The sequence below is a fragment of the Hibiscus syriacus genome, unplaced genomic scaffold (assembly GCF_006381635.1).
Source record: "Hibiscus syriacus cultivar Baekdansim isolate YM2019G1 unplaced genomic scaffold, ASM638163v2 tig00010927_pilon, whole genome shotgun sequence".
Classification (NCBI taxonomy): Eukaryota; Viridiplantae; Streptophyta; class Magnoliopsida; order Malvales; family Malvaceae; genus Hibiscus; species Hibiscus syriacus.
Genome location: NW_024062238.1, coordinates 258,670 through 274,169, shown reverse-complemented (window position 1 = coordinate 274,169; position 15,500 = coordinate 258,670). Strand labels below are relative to the sequence as shown.

Sequence of the window (15,500 nt, the reverse complement as noted above, 5' to 3'; positions counted from 1 at the left end):
ATGGTTCTTTTATTTTTCTGTTACTGTATGTTGATGATATGTTAATTTCTGCGAAGAACATGGATGATGTTATTGGTTTGAAAATTTTATTGAGTCAGGAATTTGATATGAAAGATTTAGGTGTTGCAAAGAAAATTCTTAAAATGGAAATTTGCAGGGACAGAGACTCAAAGAAACTGTAGCTATCTTAACGGGGTTATGTTGAGAAAATGCTAGAAAGGTTTGCGATAAGCAGAGAAAAACCAATGAGCACTCCATTGGTGAATCACTTTAAGCTGTCATCAGAACAGTGCCCTAAGACAGATAAGGAAGTTGAAGATATGGCAAATGTTCCGTATTCTAATGATGTTGGCTACTTGATGTATGCAATGATATGTACTCATCCTGATTTAGCTCATCACTACAACAAATTTGTCAATTTATGACAAAATTTCTAAATGACGTTACGTATATCGTCACAAAACAAACTATAATGTTAAGTTGTTTTGTTTTCGTTATATTTATTGATTAATGGTATATCTTTTATGAAAATTTTAAAAATGGTCATTGATTTTTGTCACTATATGTTTGGCTGCAAAATCTTCCCACCAATTTTTTTGTGGGAAACTTTTTAATAACATTTAGATAAAATAATGACGTAAAATCGTCTCCAATGAAAAATATGTATTAGTGACGATTTATTATAATGACGATTCAATTTGAATTAGTGGCGTTGCACATTTGTCACTAATAAGTTTTATTCCTGACAATTTAATTTGTCATATTTTATAAGACACTAAAAGTGACATTTTATTATTGTCACAAAAAATAGTTTTAGCACGACGAAATCAATTATTTGTCACTTGTTTTTTTCTATTTTTTTATGTGACAATTTTAAAAGACGTCATGAAATTGTCACATAATGTTAAAAAAATAAGACAATCTAACAACCTTATTAAATAATGCAATTTATAGAGTTTAAGTCACGAATGGAGCTCCAGTCAGGGCCAATGCATACCTAAGATCCAATTAAGATTTACATAAGAATTTACAAATTGCCCACCAAGGGTGACGGTACTAGGATTCAAACTTGGCCTTACAAGCTCAAATTCATGAATCTCAACCAGTTGTACCAACACTCATTGGCATCGATCATATTATTTTAAATTCTACATATTTTTAAATAATTTAAAAATAATATAATAAGAAATAAATATAATTAATATAGTTATTTATAGTACAATCAGTTTAGGGTTTTAACCATCTTATACTTCATATAAGATACAATAAAAATCATACAATTATTTATAATTCTCATACTCACATATGCGTTTTGAATTTTTTAAGATTATTATTGTTCCTCCAAACACATTTTTAATTGAATCAAACTTTGCATTGGAGTAATTAATTATTATGAAATTGTTAAAAATAGTATTTGCTTAAATTATTTTATACTTTTAAATTTTTTAAAGAGAAATCTTTTTACTATTTTAAATTATTTAAATTATTTTATATTAATCTAAATTTATCTAAATTTTTAATAATTATGTTTAGATATATTAGAGGTAATTTTTCAACTTACCTTCAAATAAAATTTATCTTCCCTCTAATAAAATTTAATATTCCTTATTCATAGCATGATTTTTTCTCATTCATAATGAATTATTATTGCTTTTCTTATTCATTGGTTGATTTATCTAAACTGAATACTACAGAGATAAGGACGATCTTCCCGATCTAATTTAATATTTCTATTCATCTAGATAAATAATATGAAAAATAAAAAAGTAGAGATATTAAAAAATTATTATAGGGAAATAAGACAATAGTCTTCGCTTGAAAAATATTTGGGACTGTTTTCCGTAAGTGGGAGTAGTCGGCAGCAGTATCGGATAACCGGACGATGACCTTTTCCGATTAGTTTTTTTTCCAAATAGTTCAGATCGTCCCTAGCCTCATCCAACGGTCCAAATCTTATCTGTCGAGAGAATAAGCTAACGCAGCCAATTCATCGGCCACCATTCTAGGTAAGACCTCACATCTTCCCCCTTTCTTCTATTTTTCATCAGCTTTTTCTTGTCTGTTTTTAGTTCCAACTTCCTAAATTTTACCCGACCTTCAATTGCAATTGTGGAATCTGATAATAGCTAAGCAGTTTCATTTTGTGGGCGGTTTATAGTTATCCATCTAAATTTTAACGTGAATTTTGACCTTTGGACACCCGAGGGAAAATCACTTTCAGATCTCTGATTTGAAAATTGGTCAACGTAGCAAAACTGATGGACAATTTTCAGATCTCTATTGATGTTGATGATTTCTATTCCAATGTTGTCCAGTTTAGCCTGCTAAGTGAGCATGATTTTATGGTGGATTGTATACCTCTTATCAAATTCAAAGATAAGGAAGGTGAGTTCAAAGATTCCTTGAATAGTGATGTGTAAGACATGCTAGAACTGTATGTAGCCCTTCTTTCTCCCTAATTTTCCTCTTAAGAAAGCAGATACAATGGTAGACTGCTCTATCCACACAGTATGCAACGGTGGACGTTTGTGCGGATAGGGATAAATATCAGAATTGGGTTCTGCTGTTTGTAGTAATCCATTGGTTTTGTTACAACTTGACTGATTGTTTGCGGTTTGTTGTAAGTTGTATTGTTTTTAAGTTGGTGTTTATTATCGTGTGATCATGGCGTAACTTTGTTCTTTGTTTCAATTCGTGTCGGATTGGATAGTAATCTGCTGCTTGTGATAATTTTTGAGCTTCTTTGAAGTAACTTTTGGCAATTTTTTACTTTTGGTCAATAACTCAATATTGCTCTTATTAATATAATTTAACTTTTGGCAATTTTTTACTTTTGGTCAATAACTCAATATTGCTCATATTAATATAATTTAACTTTGCTGTGAAAGAAACGACCATTCCTATTGAATGAGTCGGGTTAGCTTATCACGAGCAAGAAAAAACATACAAAAAACCCATAATGATTCTGTCTGATTTATTATTATCATCAAATAATAAATGAAGTAGTTAAGCCTATAGTTCATCGGACTTACCTTTATAAAATTTTATTATTATGATTTCAGTGAGTTAAAGAGTATTTGTTGGGTGTCACTCGCGGCTTTGCTTGGGGAATATGGATTGATCGTAATGTTTGTCTTTGAAAGGAATCGTAGCTCCACGAGTCTCGAAGGTGGGGTTAGGAGGATGTGGTGGAGTCCTTAAATCCCCATGTGGTGAGATAAGAGCGTATTGCTCCTGTCCGACTGGGATAATAAGCGATGAAGGGCCTGTGGTGGTTGCGTTCAAAGTTGCTTTGGACATTTTAGAAGAGGCGGCATTTGAGGGTGTGAAAGTGCTGGTGTTTGAAACTCATTCAATAGTTTCAGCTTATCTCAGTGTTGTTATGTTAAAAGCCTCGAGGGTTTTGGCCTCTCTTTATTTTATCTTATCCACTCTTCTCTGTCGGGAGAATAAGCTAACGCAGCCAAATCATCGGCCACCATTCTAGGTAAGATCTCACATCTTCCCCTTGCTTCTATTTTTCATCAGCTTTTTTCTTGTCTGTTTTCAGTTCCAACTTCCTAAATTTTACCCGACCTTCAATAGCAATCGTGGAATATGATAATAGCTAAGCAGTTTCATTTTGTGGGCGATTTATAGTTATCCATCTGAGTTTTAACGTGAATTTTTGCCTTTGGACACCCGAGGGAAAATCACTTTCAGATCTCTGATTTGAAAATTGGTCAACGTAGCAAAGTGATGGATAATTTTGCTTTATAGTTTTATTATTTTTATATTTTTTGTTTTGATTCAGATTGCAGTAGTACAAAGGTTTCTCCAACTTTAATTTGCAGGTAATTGTTTGTTTTCTTTTAAATTTATTTTCTTCGCTGTTAAATATGTTTTTTTTCGATATTGTTGAATTCATATGGTTTAGGGTTAGTTTTATTATTCGATTTCTGATTTTTTGCTAAACTCTGCTGTTTTTTACAAAATAATTGTTAGTTTTTCTTTTAAATTTTGCTAAACGTTGTTGCTTTTATTATTCGATATTGTGCAATCTGATTGAAAGGCTCATTCAAAAAACTGTACATGTCTTGTTTCCTTTTCACATTGATAATTCTTCATTTAATAAATAAATGTTGCTGATGTAAAATTTTACCTTCACAAGGTATGCTCAAACTCTGCTATGTTTTTATGTTTCCTTTAGGTGCATGTGTCTGTGAATTCTGAATTTATATCATTCTTTTTGTTTATGTTAATTTATTTACATTTCCATTTAAACTGATAGAAAATATTGTTATTAGCATCATTTCAGTGTAAGTTTGTAAAATTCTGCAATTTAGCATAATTATCAATGTAGTTGGATTGTAAATGAATAATTCTCTCAGTGTAACTAAACTGTTGTGTTTATGAATTAAGTTGTAGAATGCTCTGCCAGTGGAGAGTAGCTGTACTATAATAATTGATGATTTTGGATGTGGTTTAATGCGCCTTTGCAGTTCCCTCTAATATCTAAGAGCAATCGATTGCAAAAGCTGGTGAAAGTATTTAAAATAGTTTTTTATATGTTCAAATTTTGAATTGATTCAAACTCAAATGGAAGTTATGTGATCTGCTTTGTTAGCTGTTGGAATTCAAGTGCCATCACTTCAATTTTCAGGTAAACAATATAGTTAATCAAATAAAAATTATTATATAATATTAATTGTAGTAACTAATGTTGATTATTTTAATTTGTAGCTTTAAATGATACTACGAACTCAACATCAACAGAATCACAACCGACACAAGGTTTGGATTGAGATTGCTACAACGAAATATTCCACAAGTCATATTATTATCATATTATTTTTATTTTCTGTAAACATTTAAACATTTTTATATTTATAGAAATGAAATTATTATGTGTTTAGTGAAATATTTGTTTAAATCTTATTATTTTGCAATAAGTGAACTATTTTAATTTTTATTTAGATTTGTATAAACAATTTTATTTTAATATATATTGTCATTTAAAATGTTTGACTAAAAATTATTTGTGTTTTGCTACAATATCTCTTTCGTCACATATAAATTGATTTTAATGCATTATTTGTTATAATATAAATTATCAATAACGAAATCTTATTTAATTTAGTGATGTAACCAACTGTCATAGAATATAAATTATAAAGTGACGTTATGCATAAACGTCATTCATAATATTATTAGGTAACATTTATATTGTCACTAAAAATGTGACAATATCTCTTTCGTCACATATAGGTTGATTTTAATGTATTATCCGTGACGATATAAATCATCAATAACGAAATTTTACATAATTTAGTGACATAATTAGTTGTCATTGAATATTAATTATATAGTGGCGTTATATATAAATGTCATCCATGCTACTATTAGGTGACGATATACTATGTTACTAACAATGTGACAATTTTCTTTTCGTTACGTATAAAATGAAATTATTGTGTTTTTGGTGACGATATGATTATTAATGACGAAAATGTACATCATTTGGTGATAAAAGTAATTGTCATTGAATGCAAATTAAACTGTGACGTTATCCATTAGCGTCACTATTTATTTAACAATACATGACAATAACACTTACATCGTCACTTTTTACATTTAGTGACACACCTAGAGTGACGATCGTCGTGGCATTGACTTTTTTGTCACAAAATACATCTAGTGACATAAATTGAAGTTTTAGTGACAATAACCTAGATGCCACTAATAAGAAAATTTGTTGTTGTTAGTCAATTTTGTAAGTACATGTCTAAACCTGGTAAGCAACATTGGGAAGCAGTCAAGTGGATATTTAGGTACTTAAAGGGTACTATGGGACATGAAATTGTTTTTTGTAGTAAGCGGGATAATCCTTTGGTTATAGGATATGTGGATTTAGATTATGCGGGTGATTTGGATAATAGAAGATCTACTACAAGGTATTTATTTACTCTTGGTGGAGGGCCTATTTGTTGGAAGTCTATTATTCAATATGTTGTGGTATTATCTACAACTGAAGCTGAATACATGGCAGCGTCTGAAGCTACAAAGGAAGCTTTATGGCTTACTAGTTTAGTGGAGGAGTTGGGTGTTCAGCAAGGTGGAGTTCAGTTGTTTTGTGACAATCAAAGTACTATTCACTTGGCTAAAAATCAGGTATATCGTGCTAGAACTAAGCATATTGATGTAAGGTTTCACAAGATCAGAGAGTTGATTACATCTGGAGAGATTTTGTTTTAGAAGGTACATACTGATGAGAATGTCGCTGATATGTTCACCAAGCCAGTTATGACAGAAAAGTTAATGCATTGCTTAGACTTGTTGAATGTTTCGAGTTGTTAAAGAAGTAAGGTAACTCAACCCACATTGAATGTTTCCTAAGGGGCAGGATATTCGTCAAGGTGGAGATTTGTTAGGCATGGCTCATAAATATACCGGCAAAGAGGACAGAGGATAGAGCGGAGGAGACCTTTGGACCAAATTGCTGAAAAGTGGACTAGAAGTAGCTGGGAGAGTAGCTGAGGAGCTGAGAAGACTAAAACTAACTACCTTGAGTTCATCAAGCTATAGCTCACCTAGTTAGCTACTAAGACACTCACCTAGCTTACCATTGAAGCTAGTTCATCTCTAGGCTGTCCATGGACATCAAGACATCATACTATGGTTGCAACCTCACCAAAACATTGCAAGAAGACCCATCTACATTCAAGTAGGCTGCCATGTGCATCATTCAAGCATGTGCACTCTATATGACATCCAATTAGGTGCCAAAACACGAAGGAAAGCTTCCTATTTGGCCAAAGGCTTATTCCTCTTCATTTTTTGGTTCCAAGTAACTTCCAAATGCATTCAAAACATCATTACGGCCGAACCAACACCTTATCATTCGACCAAAAGCATGTTCTTTCATTAAAATCATGTATTTTCATTAAAAAATCATGTATTTTCAAAGGGGTTTCAACCTTAGCCGAACCATTATGTATCTATTCGGCCTAAACCCTTTGAAAACTATAAATAGATTATTGCATTTCATTTGTAAAGACACATTTGATATAATTTAAGTGAGTTTGTTCTCTTTTATCAAGTCCTTGTGACTTTTATCGACTTATCAAGTAAGTTAATTACTTGTGGCGTTAACCTCTATTCCTTGATACTTGTGGTTTTTATCTCCTTATAGATAGCGGGTCCAAGTCCTTTGTTACCACCCCTTAGAAAAATTTGTAAGTTTGGGTCTTTGCTCATTGTAGTATTGGTTTTTCCTTGGTCTTTCTATGATACTATCCTCACCAAACATCCTTTCTTTCATAAACCAAACCATTGGCATATCATCCTACTTCCTCTACCATATTCATAACATAAATAGCCCTCCATTTCACCTTTACATCAACTACCAAGCCATATATTTGAGCCATTCACTCATGCAGGTTGTTTTGCTTCATTCCTAGATCCACAATCAATTTAAGGTAGGAGTACCTTACATCAAGTGGTATTCAGAGCTTTGGTGAAAGAAGCAACGTGCAACAAAAACAACAACAAATTACAAAAAGAAGTGCAAGTGAAGAAATAAAAAATCAGCAAAGAAAATTGCAAAGCATTCAAAAGAGAAACAAAAGAAGAAAAGAAAAGAAAATTGCAAACCTGGTAAGCAACATTGGGAAGCAGTCAAGTGGATATTTAGGTACTTAAAGGGTACTATGGGACATGAAATTGTTTTTTGTAGTAAGCGGGATAATCCTTTGGTTGTAGGATATGTGGATTTAGATTATGCGGGTGATTTGGATAATAGAAGATCTACTACAAGGTATGTATTTACTCTTGGTGGAGGGCCTATTTGTTGGAAGTCTATTGTTCAATCTGTTGCGGTATTATCTACAACTGAAGCTGAATACATGGCAGCGGCTGAAGCTACAAAAGAAGCTTTATGGCTTACTAGTTTAGTGGAGGAGTTGGGTGTTCAGCAAGGTGGAGTTCAGTTGTTTTGTGACAATCAAAGTACTATTCACTTGGCTAAAAATCAGGTATATCGTGCTAGAACTAAGCATATTGATGTAAGGTTTCACAAGATCAGAGAGTTGATTACATCTGGAGAGATTTTGTTTTAGAAGGTACATACTGATGAGAATGTCGTTGATATGTTCACCAAGCCAGTTATGAAAGACAAGTTCATGCATTGCTTGGACTTGTTGAATGTTTCGAGTTGTTAAAGAAGTAAGGTAACTCAACCCACATTGAATGTTTCCTAAGGGGCAGGATATTCTCCAAGGTGGAGATTTGTTAGGCATGGCTCATAAATATACCGGCAAAGAGGACAGAGGATAGAGCGGAGGAGACCTTTGGACCAAATTGCTGAAAAGTGGACTAGAAGTAGCTGGGAGAGTAGCTGAGGAGCTGAGAAGACTAAAGCTAACTAGCTTGAGTTCATCAAGCTATAGCTCACCTAGTTAGCTACTAAGACACTCACCTAGCTTACCATTGAAGCTAGTTCATCTCTAGGCTGTCCATGGACATCAAGACATCATACTATGGTTGTAACCTCACCAAAACATTGCAAGAAGACCCATCTACATTCAAGTAGGCTTCCATGTGCATCATTCAAGCATGTGCACTCTATATGACATCCAAATAGGTGCCAAAACACGAGGGGAAGCTTCCTATTTGGCCAAAGTCTTATTCCTCTTCATTTTTTGGTTCCAAGTAACTTCCAAATGCATTCAAAACATCATTACGGTCGAACCAACACCTTATCATTCAACCAAAAGCATGTTCTTTCATTAAAATCATGTATTTTCATTAAAAAATCATGTATTTTCAAAGGGGTTTCAACCTTAGCCGAACCATTATGTATCTATTCGGCCTAAACCCTTTGAAAACTATAAATAGACTATTGCATTTCATTTGTAAAGACACATTTGATATAATTTAAGTGAGATTGTTCTCTTTTATCAAGTCCTTGTGACTTTTATCGACTTATCAAGTAAGTTAATTACTTGTGGCGTTAACCTCTATTCCTTGATACTTGTGGTTTCTATCTCCTTATAGATAGCGGGTCCAAGTCCTTTGTTACCACCCCTTAGAAAAATTTGTAAGTTTGGGTCTTTGCTCATTGTAGTATTGGTTTTTCCTTGGTCTTTCTAAGATACTATCCTCACCAAACATCCTTTCTTTCATAAACCAAACCATTGGCATATCATCCTACTTCCTCTACCATATTCATAACATAAATAGACCTCCATTTTACCTTTACATCAACTACCAAGCCATATATTTGAGCCATTCACTCATGCAGGTTGTTTTGCTTCATTCCTAGATCCAAAATCAATTTAAGGTAGGAGTACCTTACATCAAGCGGTATTCAGAGCTTTGGTGAAAGAAGCAACGTGCAACAAAAACAAAACAAATTACAAAAAGAAGTGCAAGTGAAGAAATAAAAAATCAGCAAAGAAAATTGCAAAGCATTCAAAAGAGAAACAAAAGAAGAAAAGAAAAGAAAATTGCAAATAAAAGTTGAAAGAACAACAACAAGTCTCATCAACAACCAATTCAAGTAAGCATCTAAAATTGATTGTGGTGATAGAAGGGTTGCGAAGTGACTTTGTGTAAGTAACCCTTTTCATTATATTTTGCTTTCCATCCCTACTGACCATTTGCAGCCATCGCACAACAAGTAAGCTTTACTTGGTATAGTTTTAAGTAAAGTTACTTAGAACTCGAGACAAAGAGATTGAGAGGAAAAAGGCTTGAGCGTGGGAGACTAGAAGAGGACTTGTAAAAGCCTTGAAGTCCTATAGGTGGGATTTCATCACTGATTCCCTTTCTGATGTAAGGTTCATGACTCTCTTTATTCAAATTGTCTCCAATTTTCTTTCTTCTTGCTCCATGAAAGTTCAACTTAATGGAGCTCTTGGTCTAACTTCTAAACCGTCCAAAGGTGTTTGACAAGAAGACCCTTATCTCTCTATCTTTTTGTTCTTACCATGGAGAGAGTTGGCCACCTAATTTATGTAGCTATCAAATGGAAAATACGGATCTTTTCAACTTTCTCGTGGAGGCATTCCTTTATCACACTTGTTCTTCTCCGATGGCCTTATTTTTTCCCGAAGATATTTTTCTCGACGAATACGGATGAAGAAACTGCTTCTGAAATTTGCTCCCATCTCAGAATTCAAAGTACTAATGATCTTGGAACCTACATTGGCATTCCAATTATGCACAAAAGGGCCTCCAATGATCTTTGTAACTTTATCATAGAAAAATTTGAAAGAAGCTTAAGGGGTGGATTGCTAGTTCCCTTTCCTTTGCTAGCCATATTTGTTTGGCTATCTCGATTCTCTATGCATTTTCGACCTATTTCATGCAATTTTGTCGACTCCCCTCCCAGATTTGCAATGAGATCGAAAAAAATAAGGCGATTCATTTGGGAGAATGCATCTCAATCCAATGGAGTCTCATTAGTTAGTTGGAGCACCCTCACTCCACCAAAGTCCCATGGTGGTCTTGAGATTAAGCTCCTCCACCACAAATAGAAAATGAATGAACTCTTCCCTTTATCGATCCAATGGCCTTATGGATCTCACCTTTGGAGAGCTCTTAGCAAAATCTGGCCAACTTTCTATGACTTTCTTTCAGGGTTAATCATAGATAATACCACTACCCGCTTTTGGTATGATAAGTGGATCCCTAAACTCCCGCCTTTTATCAACCTCCGATCTACCATGATCATTGTTAACGAAGATCTTCTGATCCATTATGTCACTCTTCATAATGGTTCCTGGAATTTGGTTCTTATAAATCAGCTCATCGTCCCTGAAGCTGTCCAGCACATCCAGAGCATACCTCCTCTAGCTTTGAACACAAGGAATGATAGTTTCATTTGGGATCATGAAAAGAATGGAAGATTCTCGGTCAAGTACGCTTATATTCAAATTTCCAAGTCTAACTACTCCCAAAAAATAATGCTTGGAATTTAGTATGGTAGCTTCATATTCCTAAACAGATAAAGCACTTCATATGGCTCTCACTACATGATCGTATACTCACCAATCTTAACAAATGGAAAAAGAACCTAGTAAATGATTCGTCTTGTATTCTTTGTGGAAGCTATGATAAACCAACCTTACATACCCTCAAAGACTATGCTGAATCCAAAAATATTTGGAACTATTTCTTTTCCAACCAGTCTTCTACTGATTCTTTACTCTGTCTCTTGATCAATGGATTCAGTCAAACGTAGGTTCCTGTGGTCTTTACCCAGGTACGAATATTCCTTGGAATATTGTGTTCTCTTCGCTAATTTGGCAGATATGGAAACGTTAAAACTCTACGATATTCAATGAAGCTGGCCAATCCAATGCTGAAATCTACCATAGCAGCATATCTTGGGCTAAATATTACGCTGAAGCTCCATTCCAAATCCCTCAGACCCCTCTCCATTTTGAAGCTATCAAATGGTCACCTGCACCCATCGAATGGGTCACCTGCACCCATCGAATGGGTCACCCTTAATACAGACGGAGCAGTGAACTCTTGCACCTCTCTTAGCACAGCTGGTGGAATTATTCGAAACAAACATAGGAACTTGGATTGTAGGGTTTAACAAATTCATTGGGCGTTATACTATCCTTCAAGCGGAACTTTAGGGAATTTATGAAGGTCTCAATCTCGCTTGAAGCTATGGCTATGATAAAATCCAATGTCAGACAAATAGTTTGGAGGCTTTTAATCTGATCACTTCTACGAGTGCCTCGTCCTCTCCTCTTGCCCTGGTTCACATGATAAACCAGTTCACTACCAAGAACTGGTTCCTTGAGTTTATTTTGATCAAACGCGAGGCGAACTTCGCTGCTGATAGTCTTGTAAAATCATAATATTACAATGATGGATCATTATGTATCTTCTCAACATCCCCAACCGCCATTCAAACGACACTCGCCCGAGATGTTCTAGGTCCGTCCCATCATAGGTCCAGTACCTCAATAATGTAAAAGGCTTTTGCATCCTTTATTATTCCCAAAAAAAATAATCCGTAAACTTATTTATATATATATATTTAATTTATATCATATATGAGAAAATCTTATATATATATATATATATATATATATATATATATATATATATATATATATAAAGATTTTCTCATATGATATGTTGTAAGTAGGAAATAGTTTTATAAAACATGTTCATAAATAGAGAAAGAGAAAGAGGTATGATTTTATATTAAGGAGAGCTAACTTCTAAAATTTTAAGAGGATATGAATTTCTAAAATTTTAAGGGATAAAAAATATAAAATATTTGATACTTTAAAATTTTCAAGGGATAATTGCTTCCAGCCGTCATCTAACCCATCTCTATTCATAAATAATTAAGTGTTTTAAAAATGTATTTAAAAATTTAAATATAAATATTAACATATTAGCATCATTTAAATAATATTTGTAAAATCCTCCAAATATATATCGATATCGTAGTTCTCTTTTTTTTCCCTTATATATCAAATTGTATCATTTATTCGGATAATTTATTTTAACTATTAATATCTATGAGTTTTATTTTTGAAATTATTTTTTAATATATCTTAGTAAGGATGAGTCATAAGAAAATTATACTAGTAGATTTATCTTGTGATTGATTTCATATTTTTTATGTAAATTTAAATAATTTAAAGTGGGACTCACAAAATATATTTTTCATTACATGATTAAGTATCTTTTATTTTCCTATGGTGCTTTAATTTTTAATAAACTTTTTTGTTATCATTTTAGAATTTCCTTGTACTTATTATTATTTTAAGAAATATTAGAAACAAAAAAAAATGCATAACTTTCTTTAATTATATCTTTAATATATAATTTTGAATTTAAAATCATATTTTTTTTTTACTTTTATACATGATTTTATTAAAATCTTTATGCTTGTGTACTTGTTTTATATGAACTTACGTTTATTGTATAAAATTATGACTGTAAACATATATAAAAGTATTTTTTATAGAAATAAGTAATTTTATTAAAATAGGAAACTTCTTCAATTACAATGAAGTTTTTTAATCATAATCATAAATTAAACACATAATTAAGACAATTTTCTATAATCATTGAAACACAAATTAGAAACTTAAGATCATATAAGGACCATACAAGGAAAGATTGAAAGCCTAACCAAGAAACATGAACAAAGATAGATACAAACAGATCAGATTACATCGGCAAATGAATCACAAAAGAGAATCAAGCTACTGAAAGACCACCAACAAACTATAAATCAGACTTAGGTGATGTGAAAAGCTATCCAAGAAGATAAATCGAGTACCCAAATCCAATATGATGGTCCAAAGTAGGGAATATCATCAAGATAACAAATAAGTTTCATTTTGATTAGTCGTGACAATGTCAAATCAACCCTTACAAAAAGATAAATGAAAATAACGATTAAACGACCGAAAAACATGCAAAAAGGAAAAACAAAACGAGTCGTAAAGGTAGATGAAAATGTTTCATATAGGTAAACTTATCAAAAATAAAAATAGAAAATAAAGATGTGATATAAAAAATAAAATGACAATAAAGAATACCAACAGTCAACAACCAAAATTAAAGTCAATATCGACACTGATCAACAAAGACAAAAAAATGAATAATTCATCAACAACAGAAAAATAGGTTTTGAAGAAATAATAACTTTATTCTCGTTTAGAAAATCATTTGTTAGCATGCGCAAATGAACATTAAACTTTTCTTATCAGGATCACGATTTCATAATTCAATGTATCATTACCTCATTTTTTTATCCTAATTTAATTTTTATAAAAAAATCGATATACTCATTACATGGTACCATATTTATTTTTTATAATTACAAGTATAATATTCGATGGAAGATCCAAAAACTCAAAAATAAAAGTAAAAAATAAATAATATAACAATAATTAAAAAGTTACATAATCCAAAAGCCAAAAAAAAAAAAATCAAAAGGCATAAAAATTACTAATACTAAAAATAATTACAATTGTTCTCGATGAATTTTCATTCTTTGAAACCTTTTTATGGTTTCTTCATCATCAATTTGTAGAAAAAACATTCAAAAGATGATATCACTTGTTAAGGTTCTTTAGAGATATCAAAATGTCGAGGAAGCCATATGGGAAAGAGAGGAAGACATGAGAAAATTGTATCCTCATCTTTTTGGATCAAGTACGTACTGAAAATTTGAGGATGAGTTTTCTTCAAGAGAAGAATTTAATACCCCAAAAATTTAGCTAGTGACCAAAATGAATAAATTGAAAGTTTAGTGGTTAAAATATATACTTAGGAAATGTTTAGGGACTAAGTTGAAATTTTTAAAAGTTAAGTATTTTAGTATCGTAAATGAATAATTTACCCCCAATAATGGCATTTTTGTGTCACTTGGATTTTTCATACGGAGTTTCTATTAAAAGCTATAAAGCGATACATTTTAGGGAAAATTCGGATAATCAGATCGAATCAGATTTTTGAGATATTTTGAAAGATGAAAACGAAAGGTTAATAATGTCAATTCCATGCCAAAAATGGTAAGATTTAATATGGACCATTGTGTTTAAGTTAATTTTCCATGTTAAATTGAGACCGTTGGATGAAAATGACAAAATTATAATTTAAAAAAAATCTAAGGGCAAAGTTGGTAACTATTAATTGTTTGGTTCATTTTTTATCATTGGGATGAATAAAGTGACATTTGGCAAGTTATGGATTATATGATTATTGGGGCAACATATTCATTTGACATTAAAATGAATTTTTAATTATTTTTATTAAATAAAAGACAAATGGCTTAGATTTTTTTAAAGTTTTTTCATGAAATATCTTGATCTGGTAAGAAAATATATTCTTTTTGATTTCAAGCCATTTTATTAGGAATTTAAATGAAATCTTGAAATACAAAATTGTTCTACATGAAATTCTCTATCATTTGGTACCATTTGTTCATTCTTTCCATGCTTGATCCTTAGTTTCTTGAATTGAATGGATGAATGAGAGTTTAGGTTTTGATGTTTTAAGATTTGATTATGATGTAGTTGATGTTGTAGAATCGTTTCCATGCTTGAAAGATTATTTAAAACCATTACAAATGGTTAAAGTTAGGTCTAGGGTTTATGATGAACATTGGAAGTTTGAATTGAAATTGATATGGGATTGATTTTAAATGCTTGATAATGATGTTTGGAGGTTGAATTCATGTTTGAATCAAGTTGGAAATCATGCCTAAGGTACCCTATAAGGTTCGACCATTACAAAAATATTAGGAAAACTTTGTTTAAAATTATATTAAGGTTAGAAATGATGAAAGAATGATTTTACAAGCTTTAGAATAATATTTGGACCAATTTGGAAGTTTATAAAGTTAGGGGACCAAATCACAGAGTGTAAGAATCAAAAAGTTTGATATGGAAATTGTTTAGAATGTTTGATTACATTGTTAAAAAACTTGAATTTAAAGCTAAATGAAAGGGACCATTTTGGATATTATG

General features: G+C 31.9%; 1 long non-coding RNA gene across 1 annotated transcript; it reads left to right on the top strand.

The window, feature by feature from the left end:
- The first annotated feature begins 1,838 nt into the window (after positions 1–1,838).
- Positions 1,839–3,872, top strand: LOC120204444. Its single transcript, XR_005523939.1, has 3 exons — positions 1,839–2,385; positions 3,063–3,487; positions 3,794–3,872. It is a non-coding gene; the product is annotated as an uncharacterized LOC120204444 (long non-coding RNA).
- Positions 3,873–15,500: the final 11,628 nt, after the last annotated feature.